The sequence below is a fragment of the Macrosteles quadrilineatus genome, unplaced genomic scaffold (assembly GCF_028750875.1).
Source record: "Macrosteles quadrilineatus isolate MER2022 unplaced genomic scaffold, UCM_ALF_1.0 Scaffold_8__2_contigs__length_117827958, whole genome shotgun sequence".
NCBI classification, from domain to species: domain Eukaryota; kingdom Metazoa; phylum Arthropoda; class Insecta; order Hemiptera; family Cicadellidae; genus Macrosteles; species Macrosteles quadrilineatus.
Window position 1 is genome coordinate 25977421 of NW_026542601.1, and position 16065 is coordinate 25993485.

Here is a 16065-nt window from a genome sequence, read left to right on the forward strand (position 1 = left end):
AAACTTTTTAATGACCTCCCTCTCCCTTTGAAAGCCGAACAGGACATAAGAAAATTCAGGAAATTAGTTAAGTCCATGTTGATAAATAAGGTCTGCTACAGCGTCCGGGAATTTGCTGGTAGTCTTTAACCTTATTAAACATAAAAGAAAACAATTTGTATATAATGTATTTAGTAGGTAGTTAATTAGTTTCATAATAAATGTAATCTCTTGACTTGGCCAATGCAATGTATTGTTAATCTGGTTGAATAAAGGACTTTGACTTTGACTTTGATTTCTCATAGCATTTAAGTATATTAGATACATTTATCTAACTGCTTAAACAGTTCCCCCACTCTGCACTGCTCGCCTTGACTACATCTCTTACCACTTCCTACATCACGGACCTGTTTACTTCCCTTCCCACAGCACCATTGGATTGCAAATACCTTGATCTAATAGACATAAACATATCCCATAACCCGAACAGCTCGCCTTTACTACTTTATTCACCACTTCCTACATCATTTGTTTTCCTCCCTTCCATTAGCATTTTAGGATTGCAAATACCTTAATCTAATCGTCATAAACAGTTTCCACACCCCGGACAGCTCGCCTTGACTACTTCCTTCACCACTTCCTATATCACTTGTTTTCCTCCCTTCCCATAGCATTTTAGGATGGCAGATACCTTAATCTAATCGACACAAACAGTTCCCACAGTCCGGACTGCTTGCCTTTACTACTTCCTTTACCACTTCCTACGTCACGGACCTGTTTCCCTCCCTTCCCATAGCATCATAGGATTGCAATACCTTAATCTAATGGTCATAAACAGATCCCATACCCCGAACAGCTCGCCTTTACTACTTCCTTCACCACTTCCTACCTCGCGGACCCGTTTCCTTCTCTTCCAATAACATTTTGGGTTTGCAGTTGCAGATACCTTAATCTGATCGTCATAAACAGTTTCCACACTCCGGACGGCTCGCCTTGACTACTTCCTTCACCACTTCCTACATCGCGGACCTGTTTTACTCCCTTCCCATAGCATTTTAGGGTTGTAGATACCTTAATCTAATCGTCATAAACAGTTTCCACACACCAGACAGCTCACCTTGACTACTTCCTTCACCACTTCCAACGTCGCGGACCTGTTTTCCTCCCTTCCTATAGCATTTTAGGATTGCAGATACCTTAATATAATCATCATAAACAGTTTCCACACTCCGGACAGCTCGCCTTGACTACTTCCTTCGCCACTTCCTACATCGCGGACCTGTTTTCCTCCCTTCCCATAGCATTTTAGGATTGTAGATACCTAAATCTAATTGTCATAAACAGTTTCCACACTCTGGACAGCTTGCCTTGACGACTTCCCCACCACTTCCTACATCGCGGACCTGTTTCCCTCCCTTCCCATAGCACCATAGGATTGCAAATACCTTGATCTAATGGTCAAAAACAGATCCCATAACCCAAACAGCTCGCCTTTACTACTTCCTTCACCACTTCCAAAGTCGCGGACCCGTTTCCTTCTCTTACCATAGCATTTAAGGATTGTAGATACCTTAATCTAATCGTCATAAACAGTTTCCACACTCCGAACAGCTTGCCTTGACTACTTCCTTCACCACTTCCTACATCGCGGACCTGTTTTCTCCCTTCCCATAGCCTTTTTGGATTGTAGATACCTTAATCTAATCGTCATAAACAGTTTCCACACTCCGGACAGCTTGCCTTGACTACTTCCTTCACCACTTCCAACGTCGCGGACCTGTTTTCCTCCCGTCTAATAGCATCATAGGATTGCAAATGCCTTAATCTAATTGTCATAAACAGATCCCATACCCCGAACAGCTCGCCTTTACTACTTCCTTCACCACTTCCTTCGTAGCGGACCTGTTTTCCTCCCTTCCCATAGCATTTTAGGATTGCAGATACCTTAATATAATCATCATTAACAGTTTCCACACTCCGGACAGCTCGCCTTGACTACTTCCTTCGCCACTTCCTACATCGCAGACCTGTTTTCCTCCCTTCCTATAGCATTTTAGGATTGCAGATACCTTAATATAATCATCATAAACAGTTTCCACACTCCGGACAGCTTGCCTTGACTACTTCCTTCGCCACTTCCTACATCGCGGACCTGTTTTCCTCCCTTCCCATAGCATTTTAGGATTGTAGATACCTAAATCTAATTGTCATAAACAGTTTCCACACTCCGGACAGCTTGCCTTGACGACTTCCCTCACCACTTCCTACATCGCGGACCTGTTTCCCTCCCTTCCCACAGCACCATAGGATTGCAAATACCTTGATCTAATAGACATAAACATATCCCATAACCCGAACAGCTCGCCTTTACTACTTTATTCACCACTTCCTACATCACTTGTTTTCCTCCCTTCCATTAGCATTTTAGGATTGCAAATACCTTAATCTAATCGTCATAAACAGTTTCCACACCCCAGACAGCTCGCCTTGACTACTTCCTTCACCACTTCCTATATCACTTGTTTTCCTCCCCTCCCATAGCATTTAAGGATTGTAGATACCTTAATCTAATCGTCATAAACAGTTTCCTCACTAAGGACAGCTTGCCTTGACTACTTCCTTCACCACTTTCCACATAGGGGACCTGTTTTCCTCCCTTCCCATAGCATTTTAGGATGGCAGATACCTTAATCTAATCGACACAAACAGTTCCCACAGTCCGGACTGCTTGCCTTTACTACTTCCTTTACCACTTCCTACGTCACGGACCTGTTTCCCTCCCTTCCCATAGCATCATAGGATTGCAATACCTTAATCTAATGGTCATAAACAGATCCCATACCCCGAACAGCTCGCCTTTACTACTTCCTTCACCACTTCCTACCTCGCGGACCCGTTTCCTTCTCTTCCAATAACATTTTGGGTTTGCAGTTGCAGATACCTTAATCTGATCGTCATAAACAGTTTCCACACTCCGGACGGCTCGCCTTGACTACTTCCTTCACCACTTCCTACATCGCGGACCTGTTTTACTCCCTTCCCATAGCATTTTAGGGTTGTAGATACCTTAATCTAATCGTCATAAACAGTTTCCACACACCAGACAGCTCACCTTGACTACTTCCTTCACCACTTCCTACATCGCAGACCTGTTTTCCTCCCTTCCTATAGCATTTTAGGATTGCAGATACCTTAATATAATCATCATAAACAGTTTCCACACTCCAGACAGCTCGCCTTGACTACTTCCTTCGCCACTTCCTACATCGCGGACCTGTTTTCCTCCCTTCCTATAGCATTTTAGGATTGCAGATACCTTAATATAATCATCATAAACAGTTTCCACACTCCGGACAGCTTGCCTTGACGACTTCCCTCACCACTTCCTACATCGCGGACCTGTTTTCCTCCCTTCCTATAGCATTTTAGGATTGCAGATACCTTAATATAATCATCATAAACAGTTTCCACACTCCGGACAGCTTGCCTTGACTACTTCCTTCGCCACTTCCTACATCGCGGACCTGTTTTCCTCCCTTCCCATAGCATTTTAGGATTGTAGATACCTAAATCTAATTGTCATAAACAGTTTCCACACTCCGGACAGCTTGCCTTGACGACTTCCCTCACCACTTCCTACATCGCGGACCTGTTTCCCTCCCTTCCCACAGCACCATAGGATTGCAAATACCTTGATCTAATAGACATAAACATATCCCATAACCCGAACAGCTCGCCTTTACTACTTTATTCACCACTTCCTACATCACTTGTTTTCCTCCCTTCCATTAGCATTTTAGGATTGCAAATACCTTAATCTAATCGTCATAAACAGTTTCCACACCCCAGACAGCTCGCCTTGACTACTTCCTTCACCACTTCCTACATCATTTGTTTTCCTCCCTTCCATTAGCATTTTAGGATTGCAAATACCTTAATCTAATCGTCATAAACAGTTTCCACACCCCGGACAGCTCGCCTTGACTACTTCCTTCACCACTTCCTATATCACTTGTTTTCCTCCCTTCCCATAGCATTTTAGGATGGCAGATACCTTAATCTAATCGACACAAACAGTTCCCACAGTCCGGACTGCTTGCCTTTACTACTTCCTTTACCACTTCCTACGTCACGGACCTGTTTCCCTCCCTTCCCATAGCATCATAGGATTGCAATACCTTAATCTAATGGTCATAAACAGATCCCATACCCCGAACAGCTCGCCTTTACTACTTCCTTCACCACTTCCTACCTCGCGGACCCGTTTCCTTCTCTTCCAATAACATTTTGGGTTTGCAGTTGCAGATACCTTAATCTGATCGTCATAAACAGTTTCCACACTCCGGACGGCTCGCCTTGACTACTTCCTTCACCACTTCCTACATCGCGGACCTGTTTTACTCCCTTCCCATAGCATTTTAGGGTTGTAGATACCTTAATCTAATCGTCATAAACAGTTTCCACACACCAGACAGCTCACCTTGACTACTTCCTTCACCACTTCCAACGTCGCGGACCTGTTTTCCTCCCTTCCTATAGCATTTTAGGATTGCAGATACCTTAATATAATCATCATAAACAGTTTCCACACTCCGGACAGCTCGCCTTGACTACTTCCTTCGCCACTTCCTACATCGCGGACCTGTTTTCCTCCCTTCCCATAGCATTTTAGGATTGTAGATACCTAAATCTAATTGTCATAAACAGTTTCCACACTCTGGACAGCTTGCCTTGACGACTTCCCCACCACTTCCTACATCGCGGACCTGTTTCCCTCCCTTCCCATAGCACCATAGGATTGCAAATACCTTGATCTAATGGTCAAAAACAGATCCCATAACCCAAACAGCTCGCCTTTACTACTTCCTTCACCACTTCCAAAGTCGCGGACCCGTTTCCTTCTCTTACCATAGCATTTAAGGATTGTAGATACCTTAATCTAATCGTCATAAACAGTTTCCACACTCCGGACAGCTTGCCTTGACTACTTCCTTCACCACTTCCTACATCGCGGACCTGTTTTCTCCCTTCCCATAGCCTTTTTGGATTGTAGATACCTTAATCTAATCGTCATAAACAGTTTCCACACTCCGGACAGCTTGCCTTGACTACTTCCTTCACCACTTCCAACGTCGCGGACCTGTTTTCCTCCCGTCTAATAGCATCATAGGATTGCAAATGCCTTAATCTAATTGTCATAAACAGATCCCATACCCCGAACAGCTCGCCTTTACTACTTCCTTCACCACTTCCTTCGTAGCGGACCTGTTTTCCTCCCTTCCCATAGCATTTTAGGATTGCAGATACCTTAATATAATCATCATTAACAGTTTCCACACTCCGGACAGCTCGCCTTGACTACTTCCTTCGCCACTTCCTACATCGCAGACCTGTTTTCCTCCCTTCCTATAGCATTTTAGGATTGCAGATACCTTAATATAATCATCATAAACAGTTTCCACACTCCGGACAGCTTGCCTTGACTACTTCCTTCGCCACTTCCTACATCGCGGACCTGTTTTCCTCCCTTCCCATAGCATTTTAGGATTGTAGATACCTAAATCTAATTGTCATAAACAGTTTCCACACTCCGGACAGCTTGCCTTGACGACTTCCCTCACCACTTCCTACATCGCGGACCTGTTTCCCTCCCTTCCCACAGCACCATAGGATTGCAAATACCTTGATCTAATAGACATAAACATATCCCATAACCCGAACAGCTCGCCTTTACTACTTTATTCACCACTTCCTACATCACTTGTTTTCCTCCCTTCCATTAGCATTTTAGGATTGCAAATACCTTAATCTAATCGTCATAAACAGTTTCCACACCCCAGACAGCTCGCCTTGACTACTTCCTTCACCACTTCCTATATCACTTGTTTTCCTCCCCTCCCATAGCATTTAAGGATTGTAGATACCTTAATCTAATCGTCATAAACAGTTTCCTCACTAAGGACAGCTTGCCTTGACTACTTCCTTCACCACTTTCCACATAGGGGACCTGTTTTCCTCCCTTCCCATAGCATTTTAGGATGGCAGATACCTTAATCTAATCGACACAAACAGTTCCCACAGTCCGGACTGCTTGCCTTTACTACTTCCTTTACCACTTCCTACGTCACGGACCTGTTTCCCTCCCTTCCCATAGCATCATAGGATTGCAATACCTTAATCTAATGGTCATAAACAGATCCCATACCCCGAACAGCTCGCCTTTACTACTTCCTTCACCACTTCCTACCTCGCGGACCCGTTTCCTTCTCTTCCAATAACATTTTGGGTTTGCAGTTGCAGATACCTTAATCTGATCGTCATAAACAGTTTCCACACTCCGGACGGCTCGCCTTGACTACTTCCTTCACCACTTCCTACATCGCGGACCTGTTTTACTCCCTTCCCATAGCATTTTAGGGTTGTAGATACCTTAATCTAATCGTCATAAACAGTTTCCACACACCAGACAGCTCACCTTGACTACTTCCTTCACCACTTCCTACATCGCAGACCTGTTTTCCTCCCTTCCTATAGCATTTTAGGATTGCAGATACCTTAATATAATCATCATAAACAGTTTCCACACTCCAGACAGCTCGCCTTGACTACTTCCTTCGCCACTTCCTACATCGCGGACCTGTTTTCCTCCCTTCCTATAGCATTTTAGGATTGCAGATACCTTAATATAATCATCATAAACAGTTTCCACACTCCGGACAGCTTGCCTTGACGACTTCCCTCACCACTTCCTACATCGCGGACCTGTTTCCCTCCCTTCCCATAGCACCATAGGATTGCAAATACCTTGATCTAATGGTCAAAAACAGATCCCATAACCCAAACAGCTCGCCTTTACTACTTCCTTCACCACTTCCTACGTCGCGGACCCGTTTCCTTCTCTTACCATAGCATTTAAGGATTGTAGATACCTTAATCTAATCGTCATAAACAGTTTCCACACTCCGGACAGCTTGCCTTGACTACTTCCTTCACCACTTCCTACATCGCGGACCTGTTTTCTCCCTTCCCATAGCCTTTTTGGATTGTAGATACCTTAATCTAATCGTCATAAACAGTTTCCACACTCCGGACAGCTTGCCTTGACTACTTCCTTCACCACTTCCAACGTCGCGGACCTGTTTTCCTCCCGTCTAATAGCATCATAGGATTGCAAATGCCTTAATCTAATTGTCATAAACAGATCCCATACCCCGAACAGCTCGCCTTTACTACTTCCTTCACCACTTCCTTCGTCGCGGACCTGTTTTCCTCCCTTCCCATAGCATTTTAGGATTGCAGATACCTTAATATAATCATCATAAACAGTTTCCACACTCCGGACAGCTCGCCTTGACTATTTCCTTCGCCACTTCCTACATCGCGGACCTGTTTTCCTCCCCTTCCCATAGCATTTTAGGATTGTAGATACCTAAATATAATCGTCATGAATAGTTTCCACACTCCGGACAGCTCGCCTTGACTACTTCCCTCACCACTTCCTACATCGCGGACCTGTTTCCCTTCCTTCCCATAGCACCATAGGATTGCAAATACCTTGATCTAATGGTCAAAAACAGATCCCATAACCCAAACAGCTCGCCTTTACTACTTCCTTCACCACTTCCTACGTCGCGGACCCGTTTCCTTTTCTTCCAATAGCATTTAAGGATTGTAGATTTCTTAATCTAATCGAAAAACAGTTTCCTCACTCCACACAGCTCGCCTTGACTACTTCCTACATCGCGGACCTGTATTCCTCCCTTCCCATAGCCTTTTTGGATTGTAGATACCTTAATCTAATCGTCATAAACAGTTTCCACACTCTGGACAGCTTGCCTTGACTACTTCCTTCACCACTTTCTACGTCGCGGACCCGTTTCCTTCTCTTCAAATAGCATTTAAGGATTGTAGATACCTTAATCTAATCGTCAAAAACAGTTTCCTCACTCCGGACAGCTCGCCTTGACTACTTCCTTCGCTACTTCCGACGTCACGGACCTGTTTTCCTCCCTTCCCATAGCATTTTAGGATTGCAGATACCTCAATCTAATCGTCATAAACAGTTCCCACACTCCGGACAGCTCGCCTTGACTACTTCCTTCACCACTTCCTACGTTGCGGACCTGTTTTTTCTTCACCAGTTCCTACGTCACGGACCACAAGCTAGTTTCGTCATTTGATTATATTTATGATCCATACCGTTTCTGTTCTAATATCTGTGGAATAATGCTATCAGCTATTTCTTTATCTACTGCATTCAAAAGTCAACAGCTGATCATATATCTTTGTTTATGTGTCAAATACTGCTTCCATAAGGATTACATTGAAACTTTGAGACCCAGTGGGGCGGATTCCCGAGGGACTTTTTTAACGCCATATAGATGCTGGCACTCGCCGATATGGTCTTTATCACCATGCAAAATTGTAAAACGATTTATTCAGCCGTCTAGGAGGAGTTTGTGTATTACAAAATGCATAAGAGTCGACGTATATGAGCTTCGCTCGCTCCGCTCAATGTTATGTACACTAAATCTATATAAATAAAATTACAGTTTTGTCTGTACATTGCTTAGAATCATGCAGTTTTTGGTTATTTTTACGTTTCATAGCCTAAGAAAGCCGAAACGAGTCTTATCTCAATTTCTGTCTGTATGTCTGTCTGTTTGTCCATTCTGTGACTTCGTCTGTAACGCCAAAATGTCATTTTACGCGGCCTACTCCTAGAAAACTAGAGTCCCGATTAAGGTTCTAATCGTTTTTCTGTATTTACTGGATTGGTGAGAGTGTCTTTGGCTATAAAAACATGGCCTCGCTTCTTTGAAAACAAAATAACGAACCATCAAAAACCCAATTTTGTTCGATTTTTGTCAAATTTTCTCCCAATGTTTACTATTACATTTTATGAAATAACGATCAGCTGTTTGGATTAGTTCTCACTTCTAGCTGTCACTGATATGTTTACATTAAAAGTTGTTTACAAATACCGCAACCATTTCCGATCAAGTTTAGTCAGCACATCCAAACCAAGTGAGATTAAAAACGTTGTGCCTTACTTAACCGGTTTAATTAATCGCAAGTGCAACGATTGTTCTTGAGTTTTGATAACCGGGGAAAATACCGTGAATCAGTGTTGTATTAGTGCAAGGAAACTTACATTTTTTTAATCATCGTCACCAATATAGCTTACAAAGGTTTCCACTCATTGACGGCGCTTCAATGACAGTTGTGTAAAGTGCAAAGTAAAAAATCACAACTGCAGTGGGTGATCGTGGATGTTGCTGCGATTTTGGAAGATCTGTCTGATTTCGCCGTGATCGTACCGTAACGGAGGTTAAACTTAACAGATGTAGCTAAACTCGCTTTTCCAATGTGTCACTTTTGGTTTCTACTTACTTACATTTCGACAACGATATCGGTACTTTTCCTACTTAGGAAATAAATCTACAAACGTACAAAACCCCAGATTTGTGCGTTTTTTGTCACATTTCCTCCGAATGTTTGCTAGATATATGTACCTACCGATTATCGTTTAGAGATCACGTAATCTTTTAAATGAAAAACCTTTGTTTGGATAAAGGTGGTTTCTTCAAACTGCCATTAATATGTTAACATTAAAAGCTGCTTACAAATAATGCTATTAATGGAAAATAACTTTGATTTTCGAAAGCTGAAAAACAAAATTAAAACCAAAGGAGATTAATAACTTCGGTACTGCACCACATCAAGTGAAAGTTTTTTTAGCAAACCATAGTAAGTTTTTAAAGCTTTACGTTGTTAATGTTACATGTTACATGTTTTGTGGCCTGTGTATTTATTTATTTATATATTTGCCAACAGATTAATTAACACCTATAATACAGTTTGAATTAGTCGTAAGTACTACAGTTCTTTTCTCAAATGTAAACGTTGGTTTACTTATTATATTGCTTATTAAATTTAATTGATGTCTTACTGTATAATTTTTAGCGTTTTCTGTCTGGACTCAAAAATGTTGTGTGGACTCAATTCTGTATTTGTGTGTGTATGTCTGTTGGTAACGCATTAATGTCCTTATTTTTCGTGGAAGAGACAAGAGCACCATTGTTAATAACAATTTCGACCCGAATAAAGTGTGCAGTAGTGAGGTTGAGGTAGTGTTTTAACTACTTTTAACCAGTGTGAAAAGTAACTTTAAATTACATGCCTATCTTAGGGCTATGCCTCATAGATCTATACTGTAAAGCAAATCCTTTCATCGTTTGATATAAAATATGGACTAACACGATCGGGTGACATTTAATTGCGAAGCATTCGTTTTGGCTTTGAAACTGTCAGATGTTGTATTTGAGAAGGTTTATATGTGATGTGTTCCTAAACAGTTATAGTTTTGCCATCATATCTGGAAAAATGCACACTAAATATGCAAACCAACTCCTGTTCTGAATATAAGGTTTTAACTTACTACTAGATTCCCGTACGTAGAACGGGCAAACAGCTAGTCTAAATATATAAAAGGCAAAGCCCTCACTGACTGACTGACTGACTCACTCACTCATTCCTCACTAATTCTCCCACTTCCCATTTACCTAGGAGGCTGAAATTCGATACACCGATTCTTTGGGCATTAAATAGGAAAACTAAGTAGTTTTTATTCTGATCGGGCTTTGGGGCTCCGTCCCAGTGGCTCTGGAGTTTCCCATGTTAACCAGGACGTTCAACCAGGACGTGATTGAGCCATGCGAACGAGCTCACTAATGAAGTTAAACGGGGCAAAGCCCGCGGGTACAGCTAGTTATATATGTGTAAGTACATTATAACACATGATATAGTATAGTTCTAAAATCAAATGCTCCTCCATTTTTACAAACGTAGGCCTATATAATAATCACCAGGAAACTTTAGATGCTCGTCCTGACCGCAGCGTCAAGGTGAGTAGCCTATGATTTTTCATATTTAAAAGGAATTTCTTAACAGCTGTTTCAATTAAACAAGTTGGTTCTGTTCTATGATGTTCAATAGCATTAAAGTTACAAGGATTACCAACAGGGTGCAGCACTATTATTTTTTTTAATTTATGACTACAGCCAATTTGCAACCAAAAGGTGAGTGAGCGTAGCGAACGAACTTCAACCTGGAAGCGAGTTAGCGTAGCGAACGAGCTAGAAGGCAAGTGAGGGAAGCGAACGAGCTCCAACCTAAAGGTGAGTGAGCGTAGCGAACGAACTTCAACCAGGACGTGATTGAGCCATGCGAACGAGCTCACTAATGAAGTTAAACGGGGCAAAGCCCGCGGGTACAGCTAGTTATATATGTGTAAGTACATTATAACACATGATATAGTATAGTTCTAAAATCAAATGCTCCTCCATTTTTACAAACGTAGGCCTATATAATAATCACCAGGAAACTTTAGATGCTCGTCCTGACCGCAGCGTCAAGGTGAGTAGCCTATTTACCTCATCTCCAACCAATGTTCCTACAATTTTCCCAAAAACGTATGTTAAGCATATACGGTACTTATTAGCAACAATTTTGTCACTGATAAAACATCTGCTCTGACCAAAATATAACAAAATTCCTCGCGTACTAACTTTTTCATATGTAACAAATTTTGACAAAAGGTTTTTAACAAAATGAAAATACATTAATTTATATTCGAAAAACAAACAACCTATTTACAGTTTTAACCAAACATTTGGCAAGAAACATTAATAGAGTGCTAAATATGATAATTTTAGTTCTATTCTAATTATGACAAATTACAAAGTCTGAACCGACGTTAATTTTGACCTTCCAACACTGTTGACTCAGTGAAACTGAACTTACATTTGATCGTATTTTGTCATATCAAAACTGCTATTGCATTAGGTCAAAATATCGATGTGTCAATCGCTTTGACAGAGACTACGTTTTCAGCACTGACTTTATTATTCAATCAATCAATTATAAATTATTTAAGATGGGGACGCCACTATGTGCGTCGGTAACCCAAATATGAGTGAATGGTGAGTGTGAGTGGCGCGATCTTGTAGTCTTGTTAGTGACTAAGGCCGACATGTTCCTTAGTCACAGCTGTTAATTAATAGCCCATACAGCTAATTGCAACTAAGGGACCTACAGTTTATTGTAGAATCCGAACCACAGGTTTTCCTCGTAATTATTTGACTCAATGGGATTTTGACCTACAGACACGGCAAACATTAGTTTTTGACCTATTGGCACAAGTATAAATTATTTGACCAAACGAACATTTGACTTCCAGCAACACAACACTCCCGAATTTTAAGTGGGAAGTGAATGGTAAATACGTTTGAATAAGCTTTTTATTCGAAAGCATTTTACACATACAAATGAATTTTTAGAAGAAAATTAAAATGATTGAATGAGTCATGCATTTGAATCTAAGGAATGAGTAAGGAACCTTCATCAGACGAAAAACGTTTTAAAAGTTAACTGATAGTTTGAGAGGACTTAAAAGTCCGCAAGCACTTCTCGTGGCGCTTTTCAATATCGCAACTAGCTAACTGAAACCATAGACAAAAGAATTAAATTTAATATAGACTGTCAGCCGTGCTGCGGCTACCATAGGTTCTGGCGCTCACCGCTGGGAGTGCCGTGTAGTTACGTAGCACGTACGCCGTAACTACATGGCACCCCCAGCGGTGTGCGTCAGAACCTACATATTGTAAGCGCAGCACGGCTGACGGTCTATTTTTAATTTTTTATCTATTTGTACAAAAAGAATATACACCGTCAGCTGTGCGGAAAAAATCCCCAAAAAGTGTAAATTTAAAATCACCATATGTTATTCTTATATCTTATGGAGAACTAGCTGGCTCGACAGACGTCGTCCTGTCCTAATGTGGTTTTATGTCAAATGCTCGTTCATTTTCAAGATAGCTCGTTCGCATGGCTCAATCACGTCCTGGTTGAAGTTCGCTCGCTACGCTCACTCACCTTTAGGTTGGAGCTCGTTCGCTGCGCTCACTTGCCTTCAGGCTAGCTCGTTCGCTAGCTAACTCGCCTCCAGGTTGGTTTTGGTTGCAAATTAGCTGTTGTCATAAATAAAAAAATAGCGCTGCACTCTGTTGGTAAACCTATTAACTTTTTATGCTATTGAACATCACAGAATCAAATTGTTTAAATGAACCAGCTGTTAAGATTCTTTATTTCCATTTAATTATGAGTACTCATAAGGTAACATGGGAAACTCCAGAGCCACTGGGGTGGATCCGTCCCTTTTGACGGATCTGCACCAAACTTCACAAAAACCATCCTTGAATAATGCTTAATAATGCCTGAAAGTTTCATTACAATCTGTCGAGCGGTTTCGGAGTCCATAAAGGACAAACAAACAAACAAACATACAAACAAACATACATTGGATTTTATATATATAGATAGGAAATACATCTGACAATTAATTTGGAAGAATAATTTAGAGGAATTCCAACGGTATAAGGAAAATCGCTTGGTCTGCAGGACTGCAGGTTTGCTGCGGCGGGGGTATTTTGTATTTAACAGCGCAGATTTGAGACTGCAGGCAGAGAGTCAAGGCAGCAGAGAGGACTAAGGTAAGGACTAAGGAGAAAAAAGAAAAGAATATGAATCTGTTAATAGTGCAGTAAAAATAAGAGAAAAATTCCATAAACCTAAAAAAAAATAGCACAACCCGGGAATTTGGTACAGATGTTGGGTGTACCTTCCTTTTGAACATACTAAAAGTCCCCTAAAATTGAAGCTGTGCTACGGCCGCCATATTGGAAAATGGCGGCATATTTCTGTATTTTTCGCTATAGTGACTTTATTATTAGAGATACAGGAAAAAGCCAAACATACAAAATGTAGGTCATCTAAAACTACACATTTTTTGTATTTACCATCTTTCCCTAAACCCAACGGGTTTTGAGTTATTTGTTATTAAGTATATTTAGTTTTTTCTATTTATCAAAAAATGGTGAAACACATGGAAATTGACCGTTACTTTCAAGGATTATGATAATTTATCCCATTTAGTTAAATAGTATGATACTACACAATCTTAAAATTTAAGCTTATTTTATGAGTAAAACAACTCCGCCACAGCAAACCTGCAGATTTAGCAAATTTCCATTTGATTGGATGTTTTATTAATTTAGGTACTTAAATGAAATTAGATTCAACAGGTACCCAGGTTTGCTGCTACAGGTATGTTATTATAGTGTTTTTTTTTTTAGTAAAATCTCAATAACTCAGTATTAAATAACTAATTTTCCAAGTTTGATCATAATAAATCTATAAACAAACAATCTACAACAGTAAACTAATTCATAAGAATAGCATGTTAGTTTAAGATTTACAATTTACAAATTTAAATATACAAATTTTCGAATACTAACCGAAGGGGTTTTCAAAAGGAGGTGAAGCAAGTTATTTAAGTACTGTAATATTAACTCGTACCAAGTATCGAAATATTGTATGCGGTCAGGTAATCAACCATATTTTGTAAAGTACGCAATAGTCATATTAATATTTTATACTCATTTTTACCCATTTAATAAATTAACATTTTAATATTTTGATGGCACTACCACTATCACTCTGATATCAACTATTAAGAGAGTAAGTGGGATGAATAATTTTCGTAAACCTCGAAAGTAACTGTCAATTGCGATGGGTTTCACCGATTTTTGATAAATAAAACTAACTATACTTAGTTTTCAAACTATACTATACCATACTTAATAAGTCACCAACATGAAGTAGACACGAAAAACAGCCTTCTAAATTTACAATGGGGTGTCAAGTATAGTTAGTTAGTGTGGTGGTGCCATCAAAATACTAAAATGTTAACTATTAAAGGGGGAAAAAATGAGGATAAAATATTAATATGACTATTGCGTACTTTACAAAATATGGTAGATTATCTTACTGCATACAATATTTTTGGTGCTTAGTACGAATTACTATTAGTATTACTTAAATAACAGGCAACATCTCCTTTTAAAAACCCATTTGGTTAATATTCTAACCGTGACGAATAATCACCATCTTTAGTAAACACAACCAAAATTTGTATATTCAAATTTGTAAATTGTAAATTTAAAACTCCCATGCTATTCTTATGAATTAGTTAACTGTTGTAGTTTGCTTGTTTATAGATATATTATGATCAAAGTTGGAAAATTAGTTATTTTCTAAAGTTATTGACATTTTACTAAAAAAAAACACACTATAATAACCTAACCTACCTGTAGCATCAAACCTAGGTACCTGTTGAACCTAATTTTAATTATATACATTTTTAATTAAACATACAATCAAATGGAAATTTGCTAAATATGCAGGTTTGCTGTGGCGGAGTAGTTTTACTCATAAAATAAGCTTAAATTTTAAGATTTTATAGTATCACACTATTTAACTAAATGGGATAATTTAATTTATCATCATTCTTGAAAGTAAAGGTCAATTTCCATGTGTTTCACCATTTTTTTATAAATAGAAAAAACTAAATATACTTAATAACAAATAACTCAAAACCCGTTGGGTTTAGAGAAAGATGGTAATTACAAAAAATGTGTATTTTTAGATGACCTACATTTTGTATGTTTGGCTTTTTCCTACAGGACCAAAAAAAATTAGCACAACCGGGGAATTTGGTACAGATGTTGGGTGTACCTTCCTTTTGAACATACTAAAAGTCCCCTAAAATTGAAGCTGTGCTACGGCCGCCATATTGGAAAATGGCGGCATATTTCCGTACATTTAGATACATCTCTAATAATAAAGTCACTATAGCGAAAAATACAGAAATATGCCGCCATTTTCCAATATGGCGGCCGTAGCACAGCTTCAATTTTAGGGGACTTTTAGTATGTTCAAAAGGAAGGTACACCCAACATCTGTACCAAATTCCCCGGTTGTGCTAATTTTTTTTGGGTCAAAACATATTTTTATTGTACTATAAATGTAAATGTCAATCGCAATTCGCAATGTCTATGTGACTCGACGTTCTGTACCCACGAGCACCTCAGCTTCCACAAGTTCCACAAGCAGTAAGCACAGAAGGCTTTCGAACAGTTCCTTCCTGGGATAACTTGTTTAATAGCTTCACCGTATATTATCTTT

The 16065-nt window shown here is 39.8% G+C and overlaps 1 protein-coding gene across 1 annotated transcript in view; it reads right to left on the reverse strand.

The window, feature by feature from the left end:
• The window catches only part of LOC129000023 (interaptin-like), a 175673-nt gene that overhangs the window by 13997 nt on the left and 145611 nt on the right, over positions 1-16065 (reverse strand). The window lies entirely within an intron of this gene.